This window comes from Anabrus simplex, chromosome 6 (assembly GCF_040414725.1).
Source record: "Anabrus simplex isolate iqAnaSimp1 chromosome 6, ASM4041472v1, whole genome shotgun sequence".
In the NCBI taxonomy this organism is placed as follows: domain Eukaryota; kingdom Metazoa; phylum Arthropoda; class Insecta; order Orthoptera; family Tettigoniidae; genus Anabrus; species Anabrus simplex.
Window position 1 is genome coordinate 348,445,987 of NC_090270.1, and position 12,312 is coordinate 348,458,298.

Below are 12,312 nucleotides of genomic sequence, written 5' to 3' on the forward strand. Positions count from 1 at the left end.
CCCTGATACTGGCATCTCCAGCAAGGCGATGAGCATCATGAACAGCTTCGTCAACGACATCTTCGAGCGTATCGCCGCGGAGGCTTCCCGTCTGGCCCACTACAACAAGCGCTCCACCATCACTAGTCGGGAGATCCAGACTGCCGTCCGTCTCTTGCTGCCCGGAGAGCTGGCCAAGCACGCCGTCAGCGAGGGCACCAAGGCAGTCACCAAATACACCAGCTCCAAGTAAGGAGCTACAGGGAATAACCACCCTTCTTAAGAAACGGCCCTTTTCAGGGCCACCACACCTTTAAAAAAAAGAGCAGTTGTGTTAGCCTCTTACCCTTAAGCAAACCAAAGGCAAGTTAAAAGGGGGACATCACATCAAAGTGGTTAGCATTGTTACTTTAAGGTCAAAAGAAATTAGAAAACCTCATAATAATAATAATAATAATAATAATAATAATAATAATAATAATAATAATAATAATAATAATAATCGTCGTCGTTAACACCATCATAGCCGGACGGATTATTCAGTCCTTTTGCCGCTTGAAACGACAATCGCACCGCCGTCAAGAACAACAACAACTACTACTACTACTACTACTACTACTACTACCACTACCACGGGGCCCTGGGTCTTTCTTTCTTTTCTTTCTTGAGGAGATTGGTTGGGATTGAATGTAGGCCCTGGGTCGAGTTGGGGTTAGGTTACGACGAAGTGAGGTTAAAACTACTCGGGTTAGGTTCCGCCGCGCCCCGCCGCGCGCGCTCAGTACCGCCCTCGTACGCTCCTCCATCGCGATCTCCGAGCAAAGTCTCGTCTCGACAACGCGCCCGCCCACCTCCAAAGAATAAATAACCGTTGCCTTCTGTACACATGCATCAATGAAGACTTCCTTTCTCGCCAACGGCCATACCATGTTGAATACACCGGTTCTCGTCCGATCACCGCAGTTAAGCAACATTGGGCGTGGTCAGTACTTGGATGGGTGACCGCTTGGGAACACCACGTGCCGTTGGCTCAATTCCCTTTTTACCTACTATTCTGATCTCTAAATAACCCTTTATCATCAACTTTAGCCTTACGGCTGCACAAATGTCGAAATTGATCGATTTTTGTTACATGTGAAACTAACCAGATGTTCTTAACTTTCCAACATGATTCAAGTTTATTGTAGATACTTAACTTCCTCCGAGGTGCCCGCCTAACCTGACCTGATGATGATGATGATGATGATGATGATGATGATGATGATGATGATGATGATGATGCGAGAGAGAGAGAGAGAGAGAGAGAGAGAGAGAGAGAGAGAGAGAGAGAGAGAGAGTGTGTGTGTGTGTGTGTGTGTGTGTGTGTGTGTGTGTGTGCTGTTATTTTTCTTTTAGGTTAGTGCAGCATAGTGTGCCCTGTCTGTAGGCGGCCCCTCACGGATTCTTAACTCTTCATTCTACTACGTCCTATTTCGCGTAAGATTACAGGTAAGAAGGGTAATCAGTGCCAGGGCGGAACGTGGGTTCGAATCTCCCTGCCCGCCAAGAAAATCGCGAGGAAGATGGTTTCCAAACAACGTCATCGACACTGTCGTGATAACAATGAAAGCCGTGTCCTAGCAACCGCACGCCGCATGTAGCAGCCCTTCAAAGAGGCGAAAAATGATTTCATTTTATGTTCTTTCAGGTAAGATAAGATACTATCGCTGACCCGTTGATATAACGACGACGTTCGGTAATAAGTTGCAAGTCTGTTGTGCGCTATTTTCTGCAGGTAACTGGGCGTCTCTCATAAGCTTGCTTACGAACGATGATGTACTAGTGCAGGAGAGTGACCCTTGTGCGCGTGTTCCGACAAATCGTAGCATTGACTCCCAGGACTTTGCATTTCTACCTAAGATGAGACGGTTTCCTAATAAGACTGAGAAAGTAACGTTTTCAACGACAAGTGTTAGTTGAAAGTGTCGTGACGTTTTAGGTTAGGTGACGTGAGGAAAGTGCTCGATTTCAGTAGCCTGCACGTCGGCTGACCGACCTTTCGGCAAGTGATGAATTCCATAGAACTAACCTCAACTCCCCATATCATTACCGTTACCGTCCTGGATTTAAATAGGCCATTCTGAGCTCAACTTGGCGAGTTCGATTCCGGTTCACTCCCTTGGTATTTGAATGGCCAAATACGTCGGCCTCATGCCTGTAGATTTACGGGCACGTAAAATAGAAGAACTCCTGCGGGACAAAATTTCGCCTCAGCGGCGTCTCCGGAAACGGTAAATAGTAGTTAGTGGGGCGTAAAGTAAATAACATTTTTCACTACCTACCACTACTACTTCCTGTTAGGCCGGTAGGGATTTTTCGTACTTCGGCAATAATACGTCCATTTGCCCAGCACCTGAACACTGCGTACCTGTACGTCCTACTTTTTCCTCCTTACCTTAGTACTACCGGTTAGAATTCAAAGAATAGGGAGGTTAGGTATCCTGCGTCTAACACGGTCGCCCTTTCACTGCTACCCGGGTCCTATATCCTCTTTTCTGCTGAAGACAAACACCTCAACTTCTCTTCTTAATGTTAATAACTACAATCATCATCTTCATTACCTGATTGCTTTCACGAGTTCGCAGGAATTGATAGGCCTAGAATGGAGACCCTGTACTAAGACATGATTGCAGCGAACCGAGAAAAGGGGCATAAACTGATCGTGGATCTGCTAACTTCAAGCTAAATTACGCACACTTTTATCATCACCAGTCTTGAAAACTGGGAAGGAGGCCTGCATCTTCTCATTACAGGGTAGATGCTAGATATTTCGGGTGCAATATACTGCAGGTTAGGCTTGGATCACCTAAACTAATTAAGAAAAAATAAAAATCTTGAGGTACCGTACCGGTACTGGTCTGGTCTAGTCATACGAAGAGTAACCCTAGCGCAGCTGGCCTAAAAATCATCAGGTCCCTTTACGCATATCCTCCCATGAATGTAAATGACTCGGTATCCCTCATTACGGTACTTCAATTGATATTTGAGGGAAGAGGACTCTTAAACCTCCTGTTTTCTTCACAGGGTATTCTTTTACAGCACAAACTTGAGTAATAGTAGTAGTAGTAGTAGTAGTAGTAGTAGTAGTAGTAGTAGAAGAAGAAGAAGAAGAAGGAAGGAAGGAAGGAAGGAAGGAAGGAAGGAAGGAAGGAAGGAAGGAAGGAAGGAAGGAAGGAAGGAAGGAAGGTTGTAGTCAGGAAGGGCATCCAGCCGTATAATCACACCGAATCCACATGGCGAGAGAAGTTGTGTTAACCGTGCATCTACCCTCTGTTAGATCCTTCCTTCCTTCCTTCCTTCCTTCCTTCCTTCCTTCCTGATTTCCATCTGCAAGTAAGAATTGAACGTCCAACGTGTTAACCCAACACGTATTCCTGCAATTCCCGGCGTCGTTCGGACCAGGAGAAAGAAAGAAAGAAAGAAAGAAAGAAAGAAAGAAAGAAAGAAAGAAAGAAAGAAAGAAAGAGAGAAAGAAAAAGTTCCTTACACGTCGAAAGGGACATAGCATTCTCGCGGTTTCGCACTTTACTGACCTTATTCTTTTTTGAGGTTAGGTATGCCGCTGTACTTGTAAGTCAAAGAAGTAATTGCGTAGCCTTTTTGTAATTACATTCGACGTAACCTCAAACTTTAATACTATTATTTGATGTCAGTTCACGCGATCGTCTTCGTTCTATGCTGCTAATAGTGTGATCGATTCTCGGCGCAGCCAGTAGGTTATTTTAAGGAGGCATACTCTCACTTAATGGCAGCTTTGAAACCAAAGGTCGGTTACGAAAGTTAGGTAAAAGTCGTCGTCGTCGACATAGTAGTAGCGGTAGTTGTTTTTTTTTTAATAGCCTTAGCCTACTGTTGTTGTTTGTTGTTTGAGTCACCAGTCCGTAGACTGGTTTGATGCAGCCCTCCACGCCACCCTATCCTGTGCCAACCTTTTCGTTTCTATGTAACTATTGCATCCTACATGTGCTTGTCATGTCCGTACCTTGGTCTACCCCTACAGTTCTTACCGCCTACACATCGTTCTAAAACCAACTGAATAAGTCCTGGGTGTCTTAAGATGGGTCCTATCATTGTATCTCTTGTTCTCATCCAATTTTTTCTGAAGTTGTTCTCTGTAGGCAGCTCCCTCGGAAGCTTCTGTCTACCTCAAGCTGTCCAACTTGAGGGAGGACGCGATCGGCTGTAATATTGGAACAATTAGTAATACCGCCTGGTGTAGATATACTATATATGGGCTTCTTTTCGATTGTGAATAGGCCTAGAGATATTCGGTCCTGGCTTTGTTGCCCGGGGTAGGCGGGACGTTTCTACCAGGCTGTGCTTCCCTCCTACAGGTCAGGGACAAAGTCTTTCGTGAGACTTAACCGGCTGTCTTCCGGTCTGGGCCTTTAGGTACGCCCTGAAATACACCTAGACGTTCTAGGATTCCTCTTTAACTAGGCTTCTCTTCTCTTCCCTTACAAGGGCCTTAAAACAGCAGGAAGTGAGAGAGGGTACCTGACCGTGAGGCAAGTGCCTATGGCCCTAAATACTGCGACTAAAATGAACTTAAAGAGCTAGCAAGAGACCTGGAATCTGACAAGTCGTGGAAACTAGTCCCTAATTTATATGTTTCCTTCTTTATGCCCTTTTATGCAATGCTATGGCAGATTACGGTGGGTCTCCTTGCTACTGCAGAAATCCACCTGAAGGCCGAACGTCCCTTGCTCTCATTCGAAAGTGGCTAGAGTCCACGAACAGTTCTCTGCCTTGGCAGCTAGAGGAAGGATGGGACTTCCTTCAGGTAAGCGGTGGTCGCTCCCGGGGGCGTCGCGACGACGGCGGCTGCCCCTAAATGTCGGCATGGAGAGGGAGCTGAGGAAATGCTGTCCATGGAACACACCTGCGCCAGGACGCCCTGAACAAGGCGGGCAGCACTTCTTTCATTTGAGGAGCAGCATTAATCCTTTGGCTATCCCTTCCTACCTTGAACTGAACCTTCCGCCGCCCCCACGGGACGCAGGGTGCACGAGAAAGGAGCTAGGAAGCACGTCCCCAACTTATCGCCGCGCAGCCCACCCGACAGCTAGCCACTGCTGTTTCCTGCGCGGTCCGAGTAGCCTGATACACTCCGCCATTCGGGAAAATTTAACACATTCGCACCGTGACCATGGCTGACACTGCAACAGCATCGGCAGCATCCGCACCCGCCTCGGCTCCGGCCCAGGCGTCGCCCAAGAAGAACAAGGCTTCCGCATCCAAGAAACCTCGCACCAAGCCTGCACATCCGAAAACCTCCGAGATGGTGGGCAGTGCCATCAAGAGCCTCAAGGAGCGAGGTGGATCTTCTCTCCAAGCTATCAAGAAGTACATCTCTGCCAACTACAAGGTGGACTCTGAGAAGCTGGCCCCATTCATCAAGAAGTACCTGAAATCTGCTGTGGCTTCCGGAGAGCTGGTCCAGACCAAGGGGAAGGGAGCTTCAGGTTCCTTCAAACTCGCCTCAGCTGCCAAGCCGGAGAAAGCCAGCGCAGCCCCTGTCAAGCGGTCCGCCGCCCCCAAGGAGAAGCGCATCCCCAAGGCGAAGAAGGCTGGGGGAGCCAAGGCTGCAGCCAAGAAAGCCATTTCCAAAAAGCCTGCTGAGAAGAAGAAGGCAGCTCCTGCTCCCAAACCAAAGCAGAAGGCTCCTTCCAAGGCTAAGAAGGCCGCCAAGGTGCCCACTAAGAAACCTAAGGCACCTAAGCCTAAAAAGGCCGCTAAGCCCAAGGCCTCGCCTAAAAAGGCACCTGCAAAAAGGAAGTGAGAACCCTCGAGGTTCTTACACTACCCGTGCACCTCTTGCTCTCACGAGAGCGGAGGTTGCAAAAACGGCCCTTATCAGGGCCATCACCTTCTTTCTAAAAGAGCCTATGAAGTCTTTGAATGTGAACCCTGGCCTCTCTCCTACCTCTGTCTCATAAAGAGGCAAGTGTGCACAAGTGCCCCACTACTCTCTTATTATTATTATTATTATTATTATTATTATTATTATTATTATTATTATTATTATTATTATTATTATTATTTAGTATTTTCTTTACTGTTATTGCACTTGGAGTTTTCCTTAATCCCCTTGGCACAACAACCACCATCAAGATTTATATACTTTGTTATTATTATTATTATTATTATTATTATCAACATCGCCTTTATTATTCAGTATTTTCTTTACTATGATTGCTCTAGGACTCTTCGCATCGTCCTGTGGAATAAAAAATAAAATAAAAAAACCCACCGCCATCCAGATGTATATACTTTGTCGTTGTTGTTATTATTATTATTATTATTATTATTATTATTATTAAGTTTTGTGTCTACTGCGCTTGCACTTGGAAGGTTCACATCATCCCCTGGAAACAACAACAACCACCACCACCACCATCATCATCATCAAGATTTATATTATTATTATTTATTTCCTTTTAAAGAATATTTTAATTCACTGCCCGTGCTAGCTCAGAGACTACGACTGCTCTTTCTGGGATATTTTGGTGGCCCTGAAAAGGGCCGTTTGGTGAAAGGTCCAGCGTTAAGCTAGCTCTGGACTTAGGCACGCTCCCCTCGGATGCGGCGGGCGAGCTGGATGTCCTTTGGCATGATGGTGACACGCTTGGCATGGATGGCACACAAGTTGGTGTCTTCGAAAAGACCCACCAGGTAGGCTTCGCTGGCCTCCTGCAAGGCCATGACGGCCGAGCTCTGGAAGCGCAGGTCGGTCTTGAAGTCCTGAGCTATTTCTCTCACGAGCCGCTGGAAAGGCAGCTTGCGGATGAGCAGCTCGGTGCTCTTCTGGTAGCGCCTGATCTCACGGAGGGCCACGGTACCGGGCCTGTACCGATGAGGCTTCTTCACTCCACCCGTGGCAGGCGCGCTCTTACGGGCAGCCTTGGTTGCCAGCTGCTTGCGGGGGGCCTTGCCTCCGGTGGATTTACGTGCAGTCTGCTTCGTCCGGGCCATGACGTACGGTACTCACTGTCGACACGCTGCAGGGAGAATAACAGGAGCTCGCTCCCGCTCGCCTTGTTTTATTCCTTCGCTTCCCCCTCCCTGTGCTGCTGCAGCGCTGCCATTCGCTAGCCAGTTGCCGACGTCACCGGGGCCAGGCTCGTTCAACAAAAGCACAGGCAAAAGCGGGGCCTGGCACATTCGAGCTCTGAACTCGCTGTTGTACTGATCTACCATGACCGGACGAGGCAAGGGAGGAAAGGGACTCGGCAAAGGAGGCGCCAAGCGTCACAGGAAGGTGCTCCGAGACAACATCCAGGGCATCACCAAGCCTGCCATCAGACGTCTCGCCCGCAGAGGTGGGGTCAAGCGTATCTCGGGCCTAATCTACGAGGAGACTCGTGGCGTGCTCAAGGTTTTCCTGGAGAACGTCATCCGGGATGCCGTAACATACACCGAGCACGCCAAGAGGAAGACCGTGACCGCCATGGACGTAGTGTACGCCCTCAAGAGACAGGGACGTACCCTTTACGGTTTCGGCGGTTAGATCTCTTCCGAGCGTGCTCCCGGCAGGGGGCATGCAGTGTTTAAAAAAAACGGCCCTTTTCAGGGCCACCACTTACCTCTCAAAAGAGCTTTGTGTCCCGTGTCCAGTACTCCTCTAGCATTGCTTGTGCAGCACTTCTTCCTAGGAGGTACTGTACTGTACTGTACTGTACAGTACACTTCTCCTCGAGCCCTGCAGAGAAGAAAATATGCCCTCAACGTTAGTAATGAAGTCTAGTCTGAAGTTTATTTTTAATGGACACTAGATATCTGTATCTGATCCTCTTTCTTTCTTTCTTTCTTTCTTTCTTTCTTTCTTTCTTTCTTTCTTTCATTCAGAAACTAATCACTTGGCTTCTTTCTAAATAAATAAATAAATAAATAAATAAATAAATAAATGCTAAAACGTGCCTATTCCTCTGGTTCATTCTACTCTGATAACCTACTCCAGTTTTGAAGGTTATACCGTAAACTGGTATGATATTAAAAGTACTTCTTATGCAACCTTCCTTCCTTCCTTCCTTCCTTCCTTCCTTCCTTCCTTCCTTCCTTCCTTCCTTCCTTCCTTCCTTCAATTAATGAACTGTGTAATATATCATTAAGTTGGCTAGGCTATTTTCTGTCCTAAACACTAAATTCCAGCATCTGTTGCTACTGAAGGGACACTAAACACAATTCTTCTCTTTGCTGTTGTTGTTCTTGGTTTCACTATTATTATTATTATTATTATTATTATTATTATTATTATTATTATTAGAGACCTGTATGTACTGTACTGTACTGTACTGCTCTTTCTCTTTTGACACCTCCTTTACTACTGAGCAATAAAGCCTGACAAGCAACTCTTTCCTTAACCAGCTGGTGGCCCTGAAAAGGGCCGTTTTTTAAATTTTTGCCTGGGAAACCAAGGCTAAGGCAATTAAGCCTTCTTCTCGGTCTTCTTGGGCAGGAGCACTGCCTGAATATTGGGCAGCACACCTCCCTGGGCAATGGTCACACCAGACAGGAGTTTGTTTAACTCCTCATCATTACGTATGGCCAACTGCAAGTGACGGGGGATGATCCTCGTCTTCTTGTTGTCACGGGCTGCATTGCCTGCCAACTCAAGAACTTCAGCAGCCAGGTACTCCATGACCGCAGCCAGGTACACGGGAGCACCAGCACCCACTCGCTCTGCATAGTTTCCCTTGCGGAGGAGACGGTGGATACGCCCGACAGGAAACTGCAGGCCTGCACGGCTGGAACGGCTTTTGGACTTGCCCTTAACTTTTCCTCCCTTGCCTCGTCCTGACATGATGCTCTGCTAGTCTGCTTCGCACCAAATGGTATTTTGCAGCCTTGTGACCACCAGTTTTGTACTCTGGCAGGTTACGCGAGGCAGCGAGCCAGCCAATGAGGCTGCAGCTAGTTCGCCCCCATTGGCTAGTACGACACAGGCGTTTTCTTTCAAATACACGCTGAAACCGGGTGCCCCCAGCAGCATTCCAGGCCCAGCACTCTGCCTGGACGGAGCCATACCATCTCGGCTCCGCGTTTCTTACCAAGGGTGGTTGTTCACTGCAGCTCCAGCCAAGACTCCCAGCAAGATGGCCGCCAAGTCCGGAGCTCTCCAGCTCCCACCGCCACAGCAGAGGCCATATCACTCAGCGCTCGCCCGCTACTGCGAGCAGCCAATCACAGCTCTCCGCCAAGACCCAGCCACGAATCACTGCTCCAGGCTACCGGCATCAAGTCTCACGCAAGTCTGGCAGCCTACTACCAAGTCCAGGGCATCATTCGAGCAAATTTGTCACCGTGAGCCGTGTGTCCTGACTTCGCAACTTGTCGGTGGCGTTAACCACTTAAAAAACTACCCCTGTTGCGACTTAGGCGCCGGCTTACCAGCTTCCAGGTCCGCCCAGTGCGTTTGACCCCATCACGTCCCCTTGAAATACAATGGGGCTCCCTGGCTCCCCTCAGGTTGGGGGTCTGCAGGGTACGTGCTCTATGGCAACCTGTAGCTACCTGCCCACTGGCAACCAATCTGGGGTACCTGGCCCCCATTTATCCCAGCCATGAGTTTCCGTCTAGGCTCCACACCGCCAAGCCCAGCCAAGTCAAGCCTGCAAACGTGGTCTGTGGCTCCGAAAACGGAACCTCGGCATGTCATCGGACTGAGCGCTCCCTGTCCCCCCCCCCGCAGTTGTGCGGCTACCATACGGCAACTAGCGTGGTAGGTACGCAGGTCACTCATGTCCTTCATAATCATCGGACTGAGCGCTCCCTGTCCCCCCCCCCCGCAGTTGTGCGGCTACCATACGGCAACTTGTGGGGTGGGTGCGCAGGTCACTCATGTCCATCATAATCATCCCTCTCATCCCACCTGTCCCCCCCCCTGTTGTACGGTCCCCATACGGCAACTTGTGGGGTGGGTGCGCAGGTCACCCATGTCCATCATAATCATCCCTCTCTTCCTCACATGCCCAGGAATCCGCCCAGCTTCCACTACAGGGCCCCCTCGGTGGATCGAGTAGCCGAGACCCTGTAATCCTAAATCTACTCTTCCAGCACTCACCTCCCTGCCAATTATCCAAGGCCATGAAACCCAGCACACATGACCCAGTCAAGAGTCATCCCTTCCTCACTACATGCCTTCTTCACCCACACCTGAATACATGTCACACCATAACCCTGCTACCAAGCATTAGTAAATTGAGCACTATTAGTTAAGCGAAGAGGGGGTTTTTTCATCTCTGACGTGGCGAACCTGTTTTCTCCACGACAGATTGCTTTTCCCCCACTAGTGTATTGCGCGATTTTAGAGATGTTTTCCGACTTTCGGAGACTTCGCAGAGACCGATGAGTAAGGAGGCCTATGTGCGCCTCGGGACTCTCGAGAAATAGATATCAACAAAAAAAAAAAAAAAAAAAAAAAAGTGCCCCCAGCCATTCGTTTGGATTCTCAGTAGCTACACGAGACAACCATGCCTCCTAAGACTAGCGGAAAGGCCGCCAAGAAAGCCGGCAAGGCCCAGAAGAACATCTCCAAGGGAGATAAGAAGAAGAAGCGCAAGAGGAAGGAGAGCTACGCCATCTACATCTACAAAGTACTTAAACAGGTACACCCTGATACTGGCATCTCCAGCAAGGCGATGAGCATCATGAACAGCTTCGTCAACGACATCTTCGAGCGTATCGCCGCGGAGGCTTCCCGTCTGGCCCACTACAACAAGCGCTCCACCATCACTAGTCGGGAGATCCAGACTGCCGTCCGTCTCTTGCTGCCCGGAGAGCTGGCCAAGCACGCCGTCAGCGAGGGCACCAAGGCAGTCACCAAATACACCAGCTCCAAGTAAGGAGCTACAGGGAATAACCACCCTTCTTAAGAAACGGCCCTTTTCAGGGCCACCACACCTTTAAAAAAAAGAGCAGTTGTGTTAGCCTCTTACCCTTAAGCAAACCAAAGGCAAGTTAAAAGGGGGACATCACATCAAAGTGGTTAGCATTGTTACTTTAAGGTCAAAAGAAATTAGAAAACCTCATAATAATAATAATAATAATAATAATAATAATAATAATAATAATAATAATAATAATAATAATAATCGTCGTCGTTAACACCATCATAGCCGGACGGATTATTCAGTCCTTTTGCCGCTTGAAACGACAATCGCACCGCCGTCAAGAACAACAACAACTACTACTACTACTACTACTACTACTACTACCACTACCACGGGGCCCTGGGTCTTTCTTTCTTTTCTTTCTTGAGGAGATTGGTTGGGATTGAATGTAGGCCCTGGGTCGAGTTGGGGTTAGGTTACGACGAAGTGAGGTTAAAACTACTCGGGTTAGGTTCCGCCGCGCCCCGCCGCGCGCGCTCAGTACCGCCCTCGTACGCTCCTCCATCGCGATCTCCGAGCAAAGTCTCGTCTCGACAACGCGCCCGCCCACCTCCAAAGAATAAATAACCGTTGCCTTCTGTACACATGCATCAATGAAGACTTCCTTTCTCGCCAACGGCCATACCATGTTGAATACACCGGTTCTCGTCCGATCACCGCAGTTAAGCAACATTGGGCGTGGTCAGTACTTGGATGGGTGACCGCTTGGGAACACCACGTGCCGTTGGCTCAATTCCCTTTTTACCTACTATTCTGATCTCTAAATAACCCTTTATCATCAACTTTAGCCTTACGGCTGCACAAATGTCGAAATTGATCGATTTTTGTTACATGTGAAACTAACCAGATGTTCTTAACTTTCCAACATGATTCAAGTTTATTGTAGATACTTAACTTCCTCCGAGGTGCCCGCCTAACCTGACCTGATGATGATGATGATGATGATGATGATGATGATGATGATGATGATGATGATGATGATGATGATGATGCGAGAGAGAGAGAGAGAGAGAGAGAGAGAGAGAGAGAGAGAGAGAGAGAGAGAGAGAGAGAGAGTGTGTGTGTGTGTGTGTGTGTGTGTGTGTGTGTGTGTGCTGTTATTTTTCTTTTAGGTTAGTGCAGCATAGTGTGCCCTGTCTGTAGGCGGCCCCTCACGGATTCTTAACTCTTCATTCTACTACGTCCTATTTCGCGTAAGATTACAGGTAAGAAGGGTAATCAGTGCCAGGGCGGAACGTGGGTTCGAATCTCCCTGCCCGCCAAGAAAATCGCGAGGAAGATGGTTTCCAAACAACGTCATCGACACTGTCGTGATAACAATGAAAGCCGTGTCCTAGCAACCGCACGCCGCATGTAGCAGCCCTTCAAAGAGGCGAAAAATGATTTCATTTTATGTTCTTTC

The 12,312-nt window shown here is 48.3% G+C and overlaps 2 non-coding genes across 2 annotated transcripts; both read left to right on the plus strand.

Annotated features, from left to right (window-relative positions):
• The first annotated feature begins 891 nt into the window (after positions 1-891).
• Positions 892-1,010, plus strand: LOC137501330 (5S ribosomal RNA). Its single transcript, XR_011018480.1, has one exon. It is a non-coding gene; the product is annotated as a 5S ribosomal RNA (ribosomal RNA).
• A 10,511-nt stretch (positions 1,011-11,521) lies between these two features.
• Positions 11,522-11,640, plus strand: LOC137501332 (5S ribosomal RNA). Its single transcript, XR_011018482.1, has one exon. It is a non-coding gene; the product is annotated as a 5S ribosomal RNA (ribosomal RNA).
• The last annotated feature ends 672 nt before the right edge of the window (positions 11,641-12,312 follow it).